The following is a 22,928-nucleotide window of genomic DNA, read 5'->3' as shown; positions in this document are numbered from 1 at the left end:
CAGTTTTAAGTCATAAGAATTGCTATAAGAAAGTTAAAATTTTAGCAAATTTCTCTATTGATAGGAGAGGGAGAAGAATATTTTGACATGTGGTAGATACTCTAATTACATCCTGACAGAATCGATTGTTATTCTTTGGTGAAACAGTACACACAGGATTTTGATTTGAAACTGTTCTCATAAGAATGTAAATAGCTTTGTTTCATGATCCTTCACAGGAATTTATTTTGAAAGGAATATTAGAACGTACCTTTTCTTTTAAAACTAAGGGGTTTGTAATAATCTTATTTTATACAGTTTGTATTGTATATCAGATGGCAGAATATATTCTCATTTAAACAAAAAGCAAAAGTAAGAAATTTTAGTTTAATTAAGACAACATTAAAATCAATGTAGTTTGAGATACATATGAGTTTTTCTATGTAAACTGCATTTAGTGGTCTATAAGATGATGACAAAGCTTTCTCTTTTTCTTTCTTTTTTTTTTTTGGCAAGGTTTTTGCTATAGGGCGCGTGTGCTTGCCAGACAGAGTAAGAGAGACAGAGAGACAGAAAGTGAGAAATCATCCCACAGGGGGGATGGCCACGCCACAATCCCTTCTCCTCCATTCTCCTCTTGGGATCTTGAGCATGCATGCACACACACCCGGTGTGAGTTTAAGCCGCTGGGTCAGGGACTTGAACCGCGGCCAACTATGTGGGAGTCCAGCAACATAGCCATTATGCTAACTGCTGGTCCTTCTTTATTATTTTTTTTAAAGAGATTTTTGCTATAGGACATGTGTGCTTGCCAGAGAGACAGAGAGAGAGACAGAAAGGGAGAAATTGCACCCCCACTCCAGGGAGAATGGCCAACCCCCACCTCTAGGTGGAATGACCTCTACCCTGGGGGGTGATTTTTCACTTTCTGTCTCTCTGTCTCTCTCTGTCTGTCTGGTGAGCACACGCGCCCTATGGCGAAAACCTCTCAAAAAATAAATAAATAAATAAAATTTTTAAAAATGTGGGGGGAAAGGAATGGGACACAACTGTAGACACCAGAGATAGTGTGAGAAGAGGGTGGGAACAGGCAGAGGGTCAGATATAGGGATAAATATAAATAAATAAATATATGTATACATGTGAGAAAAAAAAAGAAATTACACATGCACACACAAAAAAATCAAGTAATTAGGTGAGTTAATTAGAAAAAAAATAGGAGCCCTCATTCCCACCTCCACTACTCAACAACTCTTTTAGCTGGCTTGCTTTTTGTCATTTGAGTCAATATTTGTAAATATGAGGGTTATATTATTTCTGCATGTGCTTTCTATTTTTGACATTATCTACTGATTTGCCCTTATGAAAGATAATAGGTTTTTTGTTTATTTATTTTGCCAGAGGACACATGTGCTTACTAGAAAGAGAAAGAAAGAGAGGAGGAGAAAGCACCCTCCTGTGGGGAATGGTCATGCTACATTCCCTCCTCTTCCATTTCTCCCCTACTTTTGAGAGTTTGGGTACACACACATGCCTGGTGTTTTCCTCAGTCTGCCGGATCTGGGACTCACCAATGTAGTCAGACAAGGGGAATCCGGCTGCCTTGACCACCAAGCCAGGGAGCTGGCCTGCTTTTTTTATTTTTTTCTTCTCTACTAACCTCACTTGGTCTACAAATATCCTCACTATCCCCATTATCTTTATCTCATTATCACTTTATAGCTATTTCAAAAACACGTGAACACATACACACACTCACATATATATTTCCATGTTTCTTTAAACATGTGTATATATACACAAAAAAATGTCCTGAAGGACCACATCAAACTAAGATTCAGGAAAACAATAGCTAAAGGACACTTTCATTCTACCTATCTTGTTTATATTCTTTACAAATGAATGTATATATTAATTACTTGTGTAGTTAAGAAAAAACACTAACCCATACAAAGAAAAAGACAGTTAGTTGATTATAGGTAAACATGAAGCAATAATAAATAATTTTAAAATGAGACATTTAGCAAATTGAGATTGTTCTTTATTTAGTGGGTTTAAAAATTCTGCTGTGAGAAAGAATTATGTATATGTGCATTTGGCTTATATTTCAGACAATAAGTTATTCTTATTTAATTTTATTTTTTGCTTTACAAGGAAAAATAACTAATCTGGGGCATGTGAAAGGTCAAGTTTTAGAATCTTCCAATAATCATATCTTCAATTAGGGTTTTCATGCTACATGAATTAAATGCATTAAATTCTTTGGGGCTTCAGCTTATCTCCACAAGTTAAAATTGAATGCATTTTTACCAAATATGCCCTTAGAAGAGTTATATTTATGTTCACGTATTAAAATTAGTTTGAACTCACTGAACCTTAGATTTTCATAAAAATTCGAGCAGATGGGATGACTGACTATATAACTTAATTCTGTAGACAATATTGCCCAAAATCTGTGTGTATTTTTATCTTAAAAAAAATGCATTTGGTGTCCTAGTGGCCCATGAGAAGATCCTAGTTCACAGCCTGAGGTCTGTCTGCTCAAGGTGGTCTCTCTCTCTCTCTTTTTCTCTCTCTCTCTCTCCATGTGTGTGGACACATGCTTGTCATCCTGGCTGGCTCAAGTTGAGAATGAACTATGACATGAGGACCTTGATGGGCTTGTTTCATTCTATGTCACACTCTCTCATGGAAGAAAAAAAAAAACAAATGAAAGTTTCGCTCCTTAAAAAACAAACAAAAAAACAAAACCAACAAAAAAAACAACAAAAAAAGACTTAAATCAATTTATTACATTCTTCAAAGGAGGTAAAAAAGGGGAAAGGAAGTATGTGTGAAATTTACTTTTAGTAGACTATTTAAATAGCTTTTGCATATATTCTGCTTTTGACATATTATGGTTTGAAAGAATAAATTTTATGATCCATATGTATAATACCATTGGTAGAGTATTTTCCTGCTTGCTTTTGTAAATACCAGTGGCTCTTTCATCTGTTCACTCTTCTCCATGTCTACTTAGTTTTGCGTGCAGTGTACCATTCCCACCTGAGCTCCTCAAATGGCTTTTTACCTATTCACCCTGCTTCTGTTCTTGTTCCCCATCCAAGTTCTTCACCGGTGGAAACAGAATGGAGTATGCATTCATTGGATTAAAACCCTTCAATTATTCCTTGTGTACTGAATGCGTTAAAAAAAATGTAACCCAATCTATTATTTGTCTACCTCTCCAGGGTCTCTCACTCTTGTTTCCTAGGGGCCTTGAATTCTCCAGGTTATAGCAATTAAACTGCATTGTGGCCATAAAACTCCACTTTTCAACCTCTTTTAGTGTTGCTTCTCTCTCTCTTACTATGCTTCGACTATACTGGCTTCTAATTAAGTGTTGCCTAAACACAAGCTAATTTCTTTCTACCTTAGGGTCCTTGAGTTTGCTCTTTCCTCTGTCTGGCATCTTTCCCCCTCAGATCTTTGCTTAGTGGTTCCCTTTTTTGTCAACCAGAACATAATGAAATTATTACCTTGCTAAAGGGATTTTTCGCCATGACAGGTCTAAAGTCATCTCTGAATTTCAGTTACTTTCTAAAACATTTTCTAGTATTCTTTTTCCGTTTGTTAGTTTAAGTGCACTTATCACTGTCCTAAAATTACAATCCACTCCCCTCCTCTCTCTCTCTCTTTCTCTCTCAATCGTTCTCTCTCACACGTCCTTCTCTCCCTTCCTTCTTTCCTTTTCCACGATTGGACTGTGAGCTCCATGAGTGAGGCCCATTTTATTATCTCAGTACCTATATTGGGCTTGTCATTTAATGGGCACTTAATTATTATTTTTGAATCTCGAGTAAGTAAAACTCCCCTTTGAATTGAAATCCATGCAGATGATTCTTCACTGTGAAGTAGTTGTCTCTAACTTTTCACCTGGCTAATTCCTACTAAATTTGAATCCCGTTTTCCTAGAGAGGCTTAGTCTGATCTTTACTATCTTTCGTTAGTCCCTTTACTTTGCTTCATAGCACTTATCAAAATCATAGCACTATTGGAAATATTCATAAACAGAGTACTTCAAAAGAAGGCAGAATATGTATATATGTATGTGTACGTATACATATGTACACACATATGCATATATGTGTTGTCTATGTGTGATTATCCATAGTGAATGTATTGTAAATTCTAGTTAAATACATAGAGAAGTCAACATATTGAGGTATTTATGAAGGAACCTGAGAAAGCCTTTTTCTTGCCATGAAATTACCTTGGATAAACCAAGTCATAGGGTTATTCTATCAAAAATGGATATAATTTTACTTAATGGTGATTAATACTACAAAAAATAATGGTGTCTGAATACGGTATTGTCTAATTTAAGAATATATTAAATATAAGCAGTATTCATACTGTAAAATAAGAAAAATCAACCATGTATTTAAATTAATTAATTAAAAAAGTTTCAAGAGAAAAAAAAAGACAACCATTTTTGTTGAAATTTATTTAAAAAATGCATATTTGATGACTGCAGTAAGCTATATAGCCCCAACTAGGTGCTACTTTATAGTATGCTCATTCTACTCATTGAGGTTTATGCCTGAAGTCAGACTTGGGTTCATGTATGTCTATTTATCAGCTGCGCTTGCTATTGGAAATATTTAGACTAATTAAGTTCATTAACGAATCAATTAAATGGGGGAAAAGACATAGGAAGCAACCATGGAGACCAGAGACAATGTGGGAGGAGGGTGGGACATGGCAGAGGGTGAAGGAAAGGGAATAAAGGATGGCAAAAAATAAAAGCAAAATACACAGGAAATAAGAAATAGAAAATTATTTGTTGATAACACATATGTTGATGTGCTTGATTGAGCCAATATACAGTGTATTCTGGATGGGAAATCTCATTTTGTATGCTGTAAAGATATATAGTGAATGAATGTAACTAAATACATTTAAATAAAAAATAAATAAAAAGAAAAAGAAATAGTCTTAAGAATAACTTCAAGGATGAAACACTAGAAAAGTTATTGCTTTAGTATTCAAATCACTGATTTTAGGTTCTCTGGTATATGGAAGGTGTGGAAGACAGCTGTGAGTGATACAGAAACTGCAAAGGGCTGAGAGGCTGAAAAATCAGAGGGGGGAATTCTAAATTCGACATTTGTTTGCTGTCTGTGATTTAAGGCACACATTTCTCTCTCTGAGAAAGTTTCCTTGTCTGTTATTGGGCATAATAACAGGGCCTATGGGTTGCTGGTGAGAATTAACAAGATAATGTCTGTGAGACAAACTGTAAGCTTTAAGGTACAAAGGGGTCTTCAAAAATTCATAGAAAATACATAAAATGAAAAACTACATGTAGATTGCACATTATTTGCACCAAAGCGTGTATGTTTATTCCATTTTGTTTTTCAAAACTTTTTTTGACATTCTTCTATGTACACAAATGCTAGCTATAATTATTTAAGATTTTCTAATTTTATTTTTTTTAATTCATGATAGAGAACATGTGCTTGCACACACACACACACACACACACACACAGAAAGAGAGAGAGAGAAACACTTTTGCTAGACAAGGTCATGCTACGCTGTAATTTACTTGCCCTAGCTGTCTAGCTCATTAGGACCTTGCAAACACACACAGCATGTTCTCAGGGAAACCGGGATCCAAACTAATGGTCAGTTGTGGCTTCCAGCATTTCAGTATGCTACTAACTGTGCCATCTAGGTTAGGCCAATTATATTGAAAATGGTTTCAGTCTCACTTCCAAGGTCTCCATCTAGTTGGAAGAGTTCATGCGAAAGGTGGAATCATTCATAAACATTGAGATTTCACTAGAGCAGTCACCATCAGCCTTGAGCACAGAGCCACTACTAGAGAAGATGAAATGAAGGTGTCAAGGCTAAAGAAAGATCAGTACTACTTACCTATGCATCCGTGCAAACTGAAATCTGTGGCATGTCCCATGATTCTCCTCCAATGTGGGCTTCACATACCAGCCAATGCACATTCGTCGTCTCTTTGCCACTGTCCTCCCTTTGACTCCATATTCTTTGTAATGACATAAATTTGTTTAAACAGTTATTTATCAATTAAGATATTAAGAAAGACAACTCTCAGAAAGGACACGGTTAAGACCTGGAATTAGTATGTACCCACCAAAGAGACTGTTACCTATTCAGGAAAATCTAGTCCTTGTTAGGTCAAGTCTTCCTGACACCCTCCTTGAGGAGAGAGAATCCACATATTCTACCCTCAAGTGTTTTTAGGTGGGTACAGATCATGGAGCTTTCTCAAAGGGACAGATCCATGTTAAACTTCTGAACATGTGCTATGGTCTTTGTGATTCAGACATATGACCAATTTTATGGCTCTGACGAAAGCCGTGAGGCTATTTCCTACATTATATAGTTGGACAATATTGTGACATTCAGAACTGCAATACTATCCAGAGGGATACAGCAATTGTCATAAAGTAAAAGTTTGCTATTTTTATTTTTTTTCTTCCTTTTGTGGGGGAATAGTAAGTCCCAGATATTGGTGATCGAGATCATTGTATGAATTATTTTTAACATAACTTTTTTTTTAATTGGACATAGAGTATATGTGTTCTCCAGAGTGAGACAGAAAGGGAGAAGGAGAAAACACTTCCAATGGGTTTTGGACATGCAGCAATCACTTCTATTTCTCCATCTTGCTGGGATTTGGGGCATGCACACACATGTGTCTGATATAGTATACAAGCCACTGGGGATGGAATTCCAGCGGTCAGTCATGGGGGATCTGACTCCCTTAACCATCAGGCCATGGGGACAGCCCTGGAATATATATTTTTTATTCCTCCAATCCACACTATCATAATGGAAAATGATATATTACATAGCCACCTTTCTGCAGAATATTTAGTGCTAATATTTTCTAAGTAAGATAGTATGACTCAGTCTATTACAAATCCTAGGTATAAATTCAGAGCTAATTGATGTCAATGAAATTTGACCCTCAGGAATCTGAGGATAGACTCTAAATTATGATGTAGGCACACTAAAGAGATTAATTCTAAAATTTTATGACTCAGTTTTTTAAAATATATTTATTTAGTCAAAGTTATGGCCAAAAATTTCAGCATTTTAGGGTGGATACATTTTTCCTTTTTCTATTCTCAGCTCTTTATAATTGCCCTGAATATTTTTGAGATTTTTTTCTTTCAGTGCATATGTTCAGTGAAAACACATGCATATTTCACTTAATAGGATTAATTATCAGTCTTCCACTAATTATAATTAAAGTCTCCTCAGGTAATTGTGCAAGTTAACTTTGCCAATTTACATGTGCAGAAGAATATTTTGTGGAATAATAGGGCATTGTACTGTAAAATACAGTAAAGCGCATAAAGGGTATGAACAAAGAATAAAAGAATTCAGAATCCTAATACATTAAGCTTTTCTTATGTGAGTTGCTATATATCTAATTGCAAATTGTGCTGCTAAATATATTACATCGTCTGTATATAGTAATGATCCCTTAATGCAAACCTTATGACAGTAAGCATTTTTACTAAAAATTACTTCTAAAGCATATAACTATTTCTCTCTTCTCTTAATAGATATTAGTACTCTAAGATCTTGTTAAATAGCTTATGCTTTAGAAGATAAATGCCCTCAAAATTGGTAATTTATATGCAAAACAAATGAAAAAGCCTTTTCTCAAAGCATCTATCCTTGAATGTACAAATTAAGGCTTTCTTCATTTATGAAGCTTATGTTTTAACTGTTATTTATACCTAATGGTTAGTTTATATGTTACTACATTAAGAAGTCAGTGTTTTGAAGGTGCCATATGACACCAAAATGGCCATCTTTTGAAATTATGGGATGTCTCATTGCAGAGTCAGACTCTAATCTGCAACCAATTTGTGTCAGCTTTCTGCATAGAAAAGATCTCCAATCCTCTCCTAAACCAGGAGTCGGCTGAAGGTTTGTCTTGGTTTCATGAGCCCAGCGCAATTAGGCGGCACGTGAATGTGGGCCACATGCGTTTATTGCTCTTCCTAGCATGTGTTACTTTGATGTGTTGGGTCGGAAGGCTCACTCTTCTGAGCAGCCTTCCTCCTGGGTCTTTATACTGCTTAGCAGTTGAGTCCAGACTTTGAAACACAGCCTAATTTAGAGGCGGATGCTGCAGCTGCTGCTGTCATTTCAGATGATTTTTTTTTTTCCCTGCTTTGATGTCAGCTTAGAATCTTGGATGTTGTATCAGTAAAGCAGCGTCTGCAATTCACAAAACAGAAAGCACACCATTTAGGCTTTTGTTTTAGCTTTTAAATTGAATTGCAACACCTTCTTAACTATCACAACACGGTAGCTGAACAAAAATATATGGAATTCTGTATATTATTCATTGAAAGAGAAAAAAGAAATGAATAAAGAATTTGTAGCTCAATAGGTGTTAATTTAATATCAGAATTGCTCAATTTCTGATTAACACTGATAATAAAATCTGTGAATTATAAGTAAAGGGGCCTCTTGGTTCTTTATCCTGTTCCTTGCCCATATGATTTATCTGACACAGAATTTTTCCCTTCTAAATGTTTGACTCATCTTTAAAGCATTTTGTATTCGTTATTGCTATTTTGTTATGTTGAGCTATATGCTTTACATTAGCCGGGAGCTTAATGAATCTTTTGGGGGCAGCACTCACAATGAACCTGTTTATCTTCATTTTCACTAATTGAAAATTTGAAGTCTGAGAAACTAGAAATCTATTGGCTTTCTAAATTGGACAGAGCTGCAACATCTCCAAGTCATCTGTTACTCAGTATGAAGAATTATTTTAAAACCTAAAAGTGGAGAGTCAGGGCTTAGTAGTGAATGTATCAGACCATATGGATAGATTTCTTCTTTCCTCGGCCAATGCAAGACCAAAAAGGCTTGGCCGAATCCTTTCTGTGCTTTCTTGTTGACAAGAAACATTTATCATCGAGGGATATCAGAACAACACCTGTCTACATATATGCAGTTTTGTTTTTTAAAATTAGATTTGAAATAAGGAAACTGTTGCTTTCTGCCTGCAAATAAGATTAGAAAAATCTGTAGATGTCTTTGTTTGGTATAACATTACCTACATTTACAGAGAATAACTAATTGCAACTTATAAAATTATATTGGCAATAAGACAAACCTAAATTTTAGTTACTAAACAAAATTTTTTTTTTGAGAGATTTTCACTGTAGGACGCGTGTGCTCGCCAGACAGACAGAGAGAGACATAGAGACAGAAAGCGAGAAATCACCCCCCAGGGGGGATGGTCACGCCGCAATCCCTTCTCCTCCATTCTCCTCTCGGGATCTTGGGCACGCACGCACACGCGCCCGGCGTGAGTTTTAAACCACCGGGTCCGGGACACGAACCGCGGTCGACTACGTGGGAGTCCAGCGACATAGCCATTACGCTAACTGCTGGTCCCACTAAACAAATTTTTATGAAGATTATTTGCTTGTTAAATTCCCTTCTCTTTAGAAATTTCTAGATTTATATATTTTAGGAAGAGTTGTTTCAGTAAAATGTCATAGGTTTTCTCTTTGGGAAAGAAAGTTGTGTTGACGATAAGAAAGATTTTTTAAAATAAATTGGAGAATGTTTATCCTAGTATTATTTTAAAATAAAATATTTTAAGAACCTTACTATCCTAAAAGAGAGTGTTTAAGTAAATGTAGTCACTCAATGGAATACTATGCAGCCATTTAAAATGGTCATGAAGAGTTTTTACTAATGTTGCATAACTACATTAGAAAACACCATAACGATATAAAATAAAATAATTAAAGGAAAAACACATTATGATAATATAGTGGCTCAATTTGGTTAATTGAAATATAGGGTTTATCTTGTTTCTAATAATTATTTATTGAATTTAATTTATTATTATTTTTTAATTTGTTATAGAGCATGTGTGCTCACTAAAGAGAGACAGAGAGAGAGAAAGAGAGAAAGAGGAAGTAGGAAAGCAAGATACCAGGTCCAGGACTTGAACAGTTGTTGGCCATAACTATAATGCCACCTGATGACCCCCAGGTTTGTCGTATTTCTACCTTTCTATATATTTTAGAAAATCATTTTTAAGTTTTATAAAGTAATAATGAAAACTATTTAAAAATATCTATGAATATCCTGTCATATGCAATGTACTGAACTTATATAAGTAGAATCTGTTCACTACTGTGTTTTGTAACTTAAAAAAAAAATTAATCTCATTTAATTCCTTAGATTTAACATCGCCATCCGAGTGTATAAATGTATAATGTAGATAGGGCTCTCCTTTTCTTTTTGGCTTTTTCCCAATGAAAGAATTTTAATTTTTACATTTTTCAATTTCAATTATGCAAAATATTTTGGTACCATATGGAAATATTGTAATATGACCTCATTTCATTTTTTTGTTTTAAAAATCAGCTCTTGGATGTTCCAAGTGTTTGACCAAATATGGCAATACTAGTAACTAGGACTCCTTGACTTTCTTTAAAATAGGAAAGTATAATTTATAAAGGAGATGGCAAGAAAGTACATGGCTTAATAGTGATGCTGAAGCTGTACATGTTTAGCCTGTGTCTGAAATACCGGCGAAATTTGAATAGCTCTACACTGTGTAATATGATAGTCCATAAGCACATGTGGCTAGTTAAATTTAAATTAATTAAAATTACATAAAATTAAAAATTCAGTTCCTCAGTCACACCAGTCCCATTTCAAGTGGTAAAGAGCCACATGTGGCTACTGCCTGTGGTATTGGACAACACAGATATGTAGCATTTCTGTCATCACACAAAGTCCTGTCGGAAAGCAGTGACACACACAATATTCTGATTAATTACAATTCTGCTCCGAATTTTACCTTTTATAGCATGTTTCAGAGAAGCACATTTCCAGATGATTATCTAGACTTTCTTTTGTAATTTTGCTGTTACATAGCTTTTGAGAGATAGAAGGAAAAATAAGATTCTCGCAGCATGTTTTGTTTGCCATGTGTGTTTATGTGACAAAAGAAAGTCGTAGGATTGAACAATAGGCTGTACTAAAATAAAATCCATCTTTTATGCCTTTGTTCTTTCAATATTTGCTTTTTTCAAAACCCAGCTGTTTCTTTTTTTTTTAACTTTAACATGAGCAATAGGGCACAGAGCCTTGTGCAAACAGAAAGTATGTGGAAAACCTGGAAGCTACCAGCCCCTTAAAATGAAGGTGAAAGGAAGAGATTTCGTCATGAGGACAGGATAAGAGAGAATTTAAATCTTACTATGAAAATATTGCTTTAAATAATAATAAAAATTTAAAAAAGAGTAAAACGATGGTATAATCCTGGCAACTATCTCTTAGGGCATAACATGTAATCTTTTGTGGCATTCTAGAGATCTTTTCTTAAAGAATAACTGTCTTTGGTAAGTATTGTACAGAGAGTGAAATTTAAGATCAAAAGACAGATCAGAGTCATATTTTTAAAGAGAATGCTTTTCTTTAAATCGAAAATTTAATAACTCTCCATATAAAAATTGGAGGAAAAAGAAAAGGATAACGATGAGGAAGAAAGATTGCATTACATTTTTTAGTTGCACAGTTGATACATTGGTTTTGATAAGAATCTTTTATTTTAAATTTCTTATTTAACAATCTGTAATGATCATAAGCATTTTAGAAAATAATTAAAGTTCTTTATTAATTATACTTTTAATTATTTCATGTACACCTGGAATTTATTTAACTGCTCTATCATTTTGGAATATTTGAATTATTTTGAATTTTGTCATTTAAGTAATGCTATCATAAACATTATTTAATGAATTCTTGTCCATATCCATCATTATTTCTTTAGCTTACATTTCTAATCAGAGAATTAATAGATTAGGGAGTACAAATATGAGAGGTTCATATTTCTTACTGACAAATTTCTTTACAAAAATTTCATAATTTACATATTCACTAACAGTAAATATTAATACCTGTTATTCTTAATGCTCTATTTCTAGGATGGCAAATGAAACAGTTATTTTATAAATCTGGAAATCATTCAGTATAGTTTTATGTTTATTCAAGGTTGATAATAAATTATGAGATGAACTGTCCATATTTTTATGCAAGTATAGGAAAGCATTATGTATTAAATTTTATTTTATATATATCTATTAACTAGTATATGATATGTAAACTTTTTTTTCATACATTAACTCAAATTTCTTAGAAGCATATTAAGTAAACAACAGCATTGTGCTATGGCATGAATTTTCATGTTAAGTTAGTGATATTAAGATATAAAATATATTATAGAAACATAAGTGGATAAAATTCCATCACACCATTAAAATTCTTTCAAAGTAGCTTATGATTGATCTCAATAGTTGAAAAGGGAAAATAGGTAAAATCAAGTTGTGATGTACAACAAACATTGTTCACCTTATTTTGCAAATGTCTTTAAAAATTTATAGAGCACTTGTGTTAGTAGCCTTTATTAAGTAGCTAATATGTGATGAATACTTTATATGGAAAGATTAGGTCCCAGGTCATTTTGTAAATAAGCCCAGGAGTTGAGATTTGAACTACTCCAAGCCTATGTTTGTTCATATATCAGATGGTTCCTCACACACTGTATGTATAGCAAGGTTGTTGCCACTATGGGATGTACAGGTGGTGGTGAAGCTTTGAAGAACTAAGGAAGAGTATGACCTCAAGAAGCTTACAATCTAATTATAGATTGTAGAGGTGGAGATTTAGATAAAATTATTTAAATAACATTAATTTAGTTATACTGGTCAAGGCTTAAAGTGCAGAAATGATATGAATTAATTTCACCAAAAAAATACATATTAATTACTTGGTTTAATGGAAGAGACATGCAGTGATGATAGAACATGTGATAAATACATGGGGATAAGTGAAGCTAACCTAGTCTACAATGAGATCTGAAAATGCCATGCTCAAACAAGTTCTCTATGTATTTAATGTTTGTGTAAGTGTCCTGAGGTGGTTGAAGAGTCACTAAGTCATCTAGATATATAATATGATTTCTTTCAGGTTGGTGCTCCACCACTCCTAGGGTCTTTCTTTGATATGTACGGTCAATGCTGACTCAAACACAACGCGTCTACTTTTCAGCCAGGAGAGTAGTCATGCAAGTGTTTAAGAGGAGACTCCATAAATTGCATGTATTATTTCCCTTCACATCCTATTAAGAAATTTAACTATGCTAGTTGCAAGTCTGAGAAATGTAGTCTCTGCCTAGTCAGTCACAGGAGAAGCAGGTTCCTTAATTACCAATCTCAAGGGAAGACTCACAAAATAAAGAATAGCAAGATTGTCACTGTGCAACCAGCAGACACAGAAATTCAAATACGTCCATCTACTGCATTCTGGACTACTGTTTAGGTTCATCATGCACTGGGCATAAATCTGTCTGAGTCTTGTGAGACAGAACACATTCACACACAAATTACACCAAGTGTGTTTGTTCTTACAGATAGACCAAGAGGATCACAAAAATTCTCAAGTTCACTGTGAGTCAGTCACCCAAGACTCAAAAAAGCTGCTTGAGTAGGATAAAGTCTTGAGCATTCATGCCCACCATGCATTGCAGCTGAGGAATCCTGAAAGGCAGGCTACTCTGGATACCTCAGGAATAATGTAGCTTCGCAAAGCTCAGAAGGACATCCTGTCCTAGAGAAGAGAGGAACAAAGCCAGGCTGTCCAAGACAATTACTCCCTCACTCCAGATAGTACGTGCTCTAGGAGGGATAAGAACAAGGTCCAGCCTATTGCATTCTCAGTACTATTTCAGGGCTATTCTTTTTTTTTTTTTTTTCTTTTTGGAGAGGTTTTTGCTATAGGGTGCGTGTGCTCACCAGAAAGACAGAGACAGAGAGAAAGCAAGAAATCACCCCCTAGGGGAGGGGTGACCATGCTGCAATAACTTCTCCTCCATTCTCCTCTTGGGATCTTGGGCATGCACGTACATGCACCCGGCGTGAGTTTAGGCCACTGAGTCCGGGACTTAAATCGTGGTCAACTACATGGGAGTCCGGCGACGTAGCCATTATGCTAACTGCTGGTCTCTCATGGCTATTCTTAAGGACAATAAAAGTTAGGGGAAGGGAGAACTAGTTCAGTACAAACTTACCGGAGAACTGTCTTACATCATGTTTTTTGTAAAACTTGGTAAGGTGGGCTTTATTCAATTATGAAAAGAATGAAAAGAAAATATTGGAGGAGGGTGATACTTATTTAACTATTTTAGCAAATTTGGTTTACCTGGTTTTTATTTTTTATTTTTATTTATATATTCTCTTTTAAAATATTGTTTATTTACTTTTTTAATCGACATATAATAATTGTACATATTTGCAGGGATGCAATGTGGTTTTTCTATTTGAGGTTACAATGTGTAATGATTAAATTGGAGTATCTAGTATCTCCATCATCTCAACCATTTGTCATTACACTGAGATTTCAAAGCTCTCTCTCTCTCTCTCTCTCTCTCTTTTTTTTTTAGTTCTTTCCTCTGAGAAATGCAGTAGGTTATTGTTAACTCTATTCTCCCTATTATATTTTCTTACACTAGGAATAGGAAGTTTTTCTTATCTGCAGTTTTGTTTCCTTTAATCAACATCCCTTAAACACCACTTTCATCTTTCCCAGTCTCTAGTAGTCATTCTTCATCTCTTGTGGTATGAGAATTGTTTTTGTTGCTGTTGTTGATTTTCCACTTTCCATATAAAGGGGAAAATATATGGTATTTCTCTTAATGTGCCTGCCTTATTTGACTTAAGGTGTTCTTTAGGCTTGTCCATTTAACCTCACATGACCAGATTTGGTACTTTTTAATGGCTAAATATTGTTATGGGCTATTGTGAGATACATATACCATGTTTCTTTATCTGTTTATCTATTGATGGACATTTAGGTTGATTTTCTATTTTGGCTAATGTGAAACTTCTTTATCTGTTTATCTATTGATGGACATTTAGGTTGATTTTCTATTTTGGCTAATGTGAAACTACTGTAATAAACATTGGGATGTAGAAATCTTTGTAACATATGGATAGCATTTCTTTTGGATATATGCCTAGTAGTGAGATTGCTGGATTACATGGCAGTTCTATTTTTAGTTTTCTGAGGAATCTCTGCACTGCTTTTTATAATGGTTAATTTACATTCCCACTAACATTGTTAACAGAGTGTCTGCATTCTTGACTGCATTTTTTGTTTGTTTTTTTTTGCTTGTTTGTCATTTGATAATAACTTTTCTAAGTAGCATGAGATGATGTGTTATTGTGGTTTTGATTTGCAGTTCACTAATAATTAGTAATGTTGAACATATTTTCATGTTTGCTGTTTGTATGTCTTCTGTGTGTGCTGTTTGTTCAGGTCCTTTGTCCATTATTTAATCAGGTTATTTATTTTGTTTGCTACTGAATTGTTTCTGTTCTTTTTATGTTCTAGGTATTAATATCTATAAGATGTTATATGAAAATATTTTTTCCCATTATGTGGGTTGTATCTTTACTCTGTTGCTTGTTTTCTTTGTTGTGCAGAAGTTTTTTAGCTCACTGTAATCTCACTCCAATTTTTGGAACTGTTGCCTGTATTTTAGGGGTCTGTTTGAAAAAAATCTCAGCTTATATCAATATTTTCAAGTATTTTTCCTGTAGTTTTTGCAAATATTTTAATATTTTGAGTCTTTACATTTAGATCTTTGATTCATTTTGAGTTGATTTTTGTTAGTGGTGAGAGATAGGGATCCAGTTTCATTTTTCTGCTGTTGGAAATTCAGTTCTTTTAGCACTGCTTGCTGAAAAAATTTCTTTCTTCTTTGTTTTTAGTTATTTATTTAATTCTACTTATTATTATTTCTTAATTAGCAATAGGGCACATATGCTCACCAGAGAGAGAGAGGGAAAGTGAGAAAGCAAGCTGCTAGGTATAGGACTTGAACCATAGTCAACTAGGTGGGATTCCAGCACCTTCACCACCATGACACCTGCTGGCCCTGAAAAGATTTTTTTATTTGACTGTGTTGTCTTTGTCAAAAATCAGTTGGCATGACACCTGCTGGCCCTGAAAAGATTTTTTTTACTTGACTGTGTTGTCTTTGTCAAAAATCAATTGGTTGGGGCCAGCAGGTGGTTTTATATTCTCTTCTGTTTATAAGATGTGTTTTATTTATTTTCGTATGTATGTTGAACCATCCTTGCATCCCTGGGGAAAAAACCCACTTGCCATAGTGTATAATCTTTTTAAGGTGCTATGGGAATCATTTTGGTAGTATTTTGTTGAGGCTTTTTACATCTATAATAATTGAGGATGTTTGATAGTTTCCCCTTTTGTTATGCCCTTGTCTGCTTTTGGTATCAAGATGATGGAGGCTTATTAGAATACGTTTGGGTGGATTCCTTCCTTTGTGATCTTAAGAAAAATTTTGAGGAGAATTGAGGTTAACTCTTTTTAAAAAGTTTTGTAGAATTTTGAAGTGAAGCCATTGGGACCTGAGCTTTTTCTTACCAGGAGACTGTTTATTACTGATTCAATTTCATTGCTTGTTATTGGTCTATTTAGGCTTTCCAATTTTTCCTGGTTCAGTCTGAGTATATTGTATCTGTCTAGACATCTTGCATCTCATCTAGGTTTTCTAGTTTGTTGTCATATAGTCACTTGTAGTATTCTCCAATCTACTTTTGTATTTCTGAGATATCTATTGTAGCATTGCCTGTTTCATTCCTGATCTTACTTATCTAATTCCTTTTCCTTTTTTTTTTGGTTAGTCTAGCCAATGGTTTGTTAACTCTGTTTATTCTCTCACAAAACTAGCTTTTTGTTTCATTGATTTTTTTGTATAGTTCTTTTACTCTCAATTCCATTCATTTCTTTTCTAATTTTTATTATTTCTTTTGTTTTGTTGTTGTTTCTTTTTGTTGTTGTTATTTTATTATATATATATTTTTTGTTATTGGTTTTCCTTTTACCAGAGATGCATCATTAAGTTATTTATTTGCCATCTCTCTATTTTTTTTCTTGTGGGCACTAATTGCATAACCTTCCTCCTTATGTCTGCTTTTGCTGCATTCCAAAGATTATGGAGCAATATGTGTTCATTATCATTGGTGTCAATGAATCTTTTAATTTCAGTCTTAATTTCTTCAGTAGTTTTGAAGTCAGGAGTAAATTGTTTAACTTCCATGTTCTTGTGTATTTTCAATGGCTCTTTTTGTTGTTGATTTCAAGGTTAACTCCATTGTGGTCAGAAAAGACACTATATAGTTTCTATATGTTTTTGAACTGTTCCATGTGGGGCTAAGAAAACTGTGTATTTTTTCACTATTGGGTAAAATCTTTTCTAAATATTTGCTTTATGGTATGATTTAGCTCCTTTCTTGCTTTATTTATTTATTTTTTGTCTAGAGAACCTGTTCAGTGGTAAAAGGTAACAATTAATTTGTTGTAACTTACCTCTCTAGATCTATGAATCTTTTATTTTTTATTTATTTATTTTTAGCATATTTGAATGCTCCAGTGTTGGCTGCTAAGATATTTGTAGTTGTTAAATCTTGGTTAATCAGTCTCTTTAGTACCAAATGATGTCCTTCTCTCTTTCTTTTTACAGTTTTTAATCTTGAAATCCATTTTGTCTGATATCAGTATCATGATTCCAGCCTTATAAAAATTTCTGCTTGTGGGGCCGGCAGGTGGCGTGGTGGTTGAGGTGCTGGACTCCCACATGACTGACTACAGTTTGAGTCTCAGACCTGGCTGCTTGCTCTTACACTTTCTTTCTCTCCTTCTCTTGTGAAATTAAAAAATAATACTAATAACAAATAGAATTAAATAAATATTTTTAAAAATTTCTATTTGCATCAAATACCGTTTTCAGTCCTTCACTTTCAATCTATGTATGTCTTTATCCACAAGGTGTTTTTCTTGTAAGCAGTATATAGAAGTCTTCATTTTTTAAATCTGTGTCTTTTAGTTGAAAAATTTAATCTATTAACAGTCAATGTTGTTACCAATATGTGCAGAGTTATCACTTCAATTTTGTTAGTCATTTTAAAAGTTGTTTGTTTTCTTCTATATTTTTTAGTCCTCCTATTACTTTTCTGATGTAATAATATTCACCTGAATATTTCTTCAAGAGCTGGTGTAGTGGTAAATTATTTTAGTTGTTACTTATCTAGGAATAATTTTATTTCTTCTTTCCATTTAAAGAACAATCTTCTTGGGTTTAGTATTTTATGCTGACTTTTTTTATTATTTCAGAATTTTAAATATGTCTCTCCTTTTCTTCCTTGCCTGAATTTTTTTCTACTGGCTGCTTGTGCATACATGCCCAAAACCCCAAGAGGAAAATGGAGTAGAAGGGATTATGGTGTGGCTATCCTCCCCGGGGATGTGATTTCTTACTTTCAGTCTCTCTGTCTTTCTCTGTCTCTCTAGTGAGTATGCATGCCCTAAAGCAAAAATATCTCTCTCTCAAAAAAAAAAAGATGTCTATTTCTTCATGAAATTCCTCTTCCATGTCATAGAATGATTTTTTTCATCTCTTGAATTGATTGTCAACTCTTAATATCATCTCATTGAGTTTTGTTGTCAAGAATATTCTGAATTCTTTTTCTGACATTTCTGTGACTTCCAATATTTTATCCATTGTGGATGAGGAGTTATTGTGCTCCTTTGGGGGAGAGATATTTCCTTGCTTTTTCATATTTCTTATGTCTTTATGTTGGTTTTTAGGGATCTGGTGTAGTACCCACTTCTTCCTGATTTTTGAAGTAGAGTAATTCAGGAAGGTCCAAAAGAAATGTGCTGTGGGTAATGTGAGGTGTTAGCAGGTAGCCCGTTTTCTGGACTTGAGTCTGATGGGAAGGGTAGTGTGTGCCTACTTTGCCTGCCAAACAGGGGGTAATGACAAATTCCTGTTTCTGTTGGCTTGGTATACTCTCTTTTACATCCTCTGCTCCCTTCAACTGTGGAGTCTTGATCTTACATAAATAAACCTCTACTTGCTGGCCAGATTGCAGGATGGTTCTCTTGCCAGCTTGGACTGGGGGTAGGGTGGGAGGTCAAATTTCTTTTTTTCTTTTTCTGTCACGGTACACTCATGCAACTTCTTAAAGTGTGCTAGCTCTGTTCCAGCATCATTGTTCCTCTGTGGATGGGAAATGCTGGAATCCATGGTGAGAGTCTGGGGTTCAGAGTTTCAAAGAAGAATTTATCTTGTTTTCTTCCCTGGGTGGAGGTAGGAGTTGGAGGGCCTGCTTCAGGCTACTGACTCCTCCTTACACTCCCAACAGCAACTATGTGAGCCAGAAGTTACTGCTGAGTTTTTTCTTGGACATTGTCAGTGTCACTCACCTCCTCTCTCCACAGGGGTCATGCACAGGCAGCAGCCACAGCCCAGGCACCCAAATTCTGCAAAGGCATTAGGGGTGGTGGTCTCTCCTCTCAGGCAATGCCATGTTCCTTTCATAACTGACACAAGTGGACTTGACCAGTACAGTAAGTATCACAGTAAATCAGCACTTGTCAACTGCAAAGATATGAACATATGTCTTAAAAACATAGATCACTTATGATTAGGTTTAATTAAAATGTTGAGATTTAAGATAAATAAGCATACATCAAGCATGGACTGTTATGCAATTATAAAAATAATATTATGAAGCATTTGAAAAATATTAAAAATTCTGGGTATGGGCTCAGCAGGTGGAATAGTGGTTAAGGTATTGGACTCCCATGTGGTTGACTGCAGTTCAAGTCCTGGACCCAGCAGCTTGATACTCATGCAGGGCATGTGAACATGCATGCCCCAAATCTTCAGCGGAGAATGGAGGAGAAAGGATTGTGGTATGGCCACCACCCCTCCAGGGGTAATTTCTCACTTCTCTTTCTGTCTCTCACTGTGTCTCTGGTGAGTGCATGGACCCTATAGCAAAAATCTCTCTCTCTAAAAAAAAAAAAATTCTGGGTTTAATTTTTGGCATAAAACTGTGAAACAAAACTGATAATATAATGTAATCACAGCTATGTAAAAAGAGTCACATAAAATCCTGAAAATACATATATTGTATAATTATCAGCATTTGAAAAAATGTATAATGTTCACAATAAAAAGTAGAGATTATTTTAAGCAAGTATTACATACATTACTGTTTTCGCTAAACTATCATTAACAGATAATGTGTTTTTATATTTTTACAAGAATGATTTAACTTTATTTATTTATTTTAATTTGACCGGAGTAAGAGAGAAAGAAAGAGAGAGAGAGAGAGAAAGTGAGAAATCAAGCCACCAAGTACGGGACTTGAACTGTTTTTGGCCATGTGGGAGTCCAGCGCCCTTAACCACCAATGCACCTCCTGGCTTCCAGATGTGTTTTTCAATCTCCTCAAGAGTTTACAAATTTATAATTCAATAATTTACAAATTACTGTCAATCTTGGTGAGACTGAATCTCGAACTCAACTAACTATATAAACTGAGTGGTTCACATATTGCAAATCACAAGATCAAGGCCTGGGCATTTGTCAGATCTCCATGTCCCATTAAGCGACTTGTGCTAAATTTATGTACCTTAGAAAGATGGGACCCCCAGTTAGCATAATGGCTATGTCGCTGGACTCATATGTAGTCATCCATGGTTCAAGTCCTGGACCCAGCGGCTTAAACTCACACGGGGTACGTGTGCGTGCATGCCCAAGATCCCAAGAGGAGAATAGAGGAGAAGGGATTGCTGCATGGCCATGCCCCCTGGGGAGTGATTTCTCGCTTTCTGTCTCTCTGTCTCTCTCTGTCTTTCTGGCAAGTGCACGTGCCCTATAGCAATAAATAAATAAATAAATAAATAAATAAATAAATAAAACAGAAAGTAATCCAACTTGTCTAACTTTTTCTGAAAAATAATAGTATTGACAGAATAAAATGAAATGAAAGATAGATTTCCATACAGATAATAACTCAAAGTTTTGTTTATATGATATGATGCATTTTTCAAAATACATGACCACATAGCAGCCATCAACTTATTTCATTCTAGATGATCAGAAGTCCATTTAAGCCTCTTACTCTGTAAAGGTTAAATAACATTTTTACATTCTAGTTAGGGAATTCTGTAACAAAGGTAATAGATTTCATAAAGATAGATAAGAGAAAATGTAGCAAGTATGAGTTGCCCAAGTGTTGAGTAGGTAAGCAAAAAATAAAAAATTACTATCACCAACTTGTTTATTATGTACAATTTAGTTCCTGTATCTCACCTACATTCTTCTTGCCTGACTTTTGTTAGAAAAGGTCACATTTTGAGTAATTGGCTGAAAGTATAATTAAAGCTAATTAACAAGTAATGCAAGCAAGACTGCACAATTATAGAAATGATTTTTACAGTGATAAACTATAGCAGAAAGTTAGTGTTGCAGCTCCTAAAATATATTATTTCCCTAAGCCGTATTTAATTTGCTTCTATGAGATAAAGTCAAGAACAGGTGTGAAATTATGCATATATTTGACAATATGGTTTTTTTAAAATTGTTATTTCTCCTTCCAGTTAACCCTACCCACTTATTTACCAAATTTAAATGGACCACGAAGTTCATTTTACAAATGACACTAGGGAAAAGAGCTTTGTATAAGTAAGTAAATTACATAAAATAGTAAATACATATTTTTAAAATCTGAGCTCTACATTTCAGATTTGTAAAACCTTTAGTGCAACATCAACCAAATACATTATTAGAAACACTTACAAAGAAATTATGGATATACGGAGAAAATTGGTTGATAGAGATAAATTTATAAAATGCTAATTCTTTTTTTGGTGTTCTTCACAATTGTAAATGCATGTTAAGTTTCTGAAATAGTGCTCTCCCCATTAAATATGCTTTCCTTATAAGAAACTCACTTACGTATTCATTGTATAGAATCCCAACAGATTCTCAACTTGGACTTTTTCTTTCAAATTTCTACCTACCAAATTCCCTCCCAAGTAGGTAGGGAGAAAGAATACAGAAAATGTTCTCATGTCTCATACTTTGGCTTTAGTTTGTTGTAATGGGTTGAATGATAGCAAGTAGTGATACAGATTTTGAAACTGTCTCGTGGTGCTGACTGGATTTTGGAGACCCAGCTCTTTATTTAAACTCATGCAGGTACTTGCATCCTGATGTAGTGTGCGGGTGCTTTTTTTTTTTTTTTTTCCCTAGTTTTTCCAGTGGTGCTGATTGAGGTTCTGAGATTCTCTCTTATTTTCCTCCCAAGCACCATATCTGTTCTGTCCATTAATGCTTCCCATGATCCCGCAACTCAATCATTTTCAACTTGTTCTCAACTCTCTTCCTCTGATATCTCACCAACCTCAATAGTTAACTGATGCTTATTCCTCAAAGCCTTTCAAATCTATCCCCTCATTTCACCCCTACTGATACTTTTTTCAGAATAATGTAAAGTCTAGGTAATAGTCTTTTAATTCTTATTCTATTTGACATTCTCCATTCTCCTACAATTCATCCTTCTTGTTCTATGATCAGTATCTTCCTCAATTATAGACATTTTCTTAAAGACATATTTGATCAGTTCTTTGTATAATTTTGAGTATAACATTTTGGTTGCCAGTCTTTTTATATTGCAGTAAAACACAGTGATATTGAACATGAATTAGAATATAACATCTTATATTGAATGAATCTTCATTTTTATCTCATGGAATGCTGATATCTTTGTTTAAAGGAAGTTCCTTTAGTTGATGACTGTGTGGTGCCTTCAGGACTCCTGCATTTTCTTTGGTTACCCGAGATTGCTCTTCTTTTCTTATCTTTTTTTTTTTTTTTTGAGAGAGAGAGATTTTTGCAATAGTATACATGCGCTTGCTGGAGAGAAAGCAAGAAATCACCATTCCTTCTCTTCAGTTTTCCTTTTGGGATTTTGGGCACACATGCGC

The sequence above is a fragment of the Tupaia chinensis genome, unplaced genomic scaffold, assembly GCF_000334495.1.
Source record: "Tupaia chinensis unplaced genomic scaffold, TupChi_1.0 Scaffold149537_1, whole genome shotgun sequence".
In the NCBI taxonomy this organism is placed as follows: Eukaryota; Metazoa; Chordata; class Mammalia; order Scandentia; family Tupaiidae; genus Tupaia; species Tupaia belangeri.
This window is presented reverse-complemented; position numbering follows the sequence as displayed.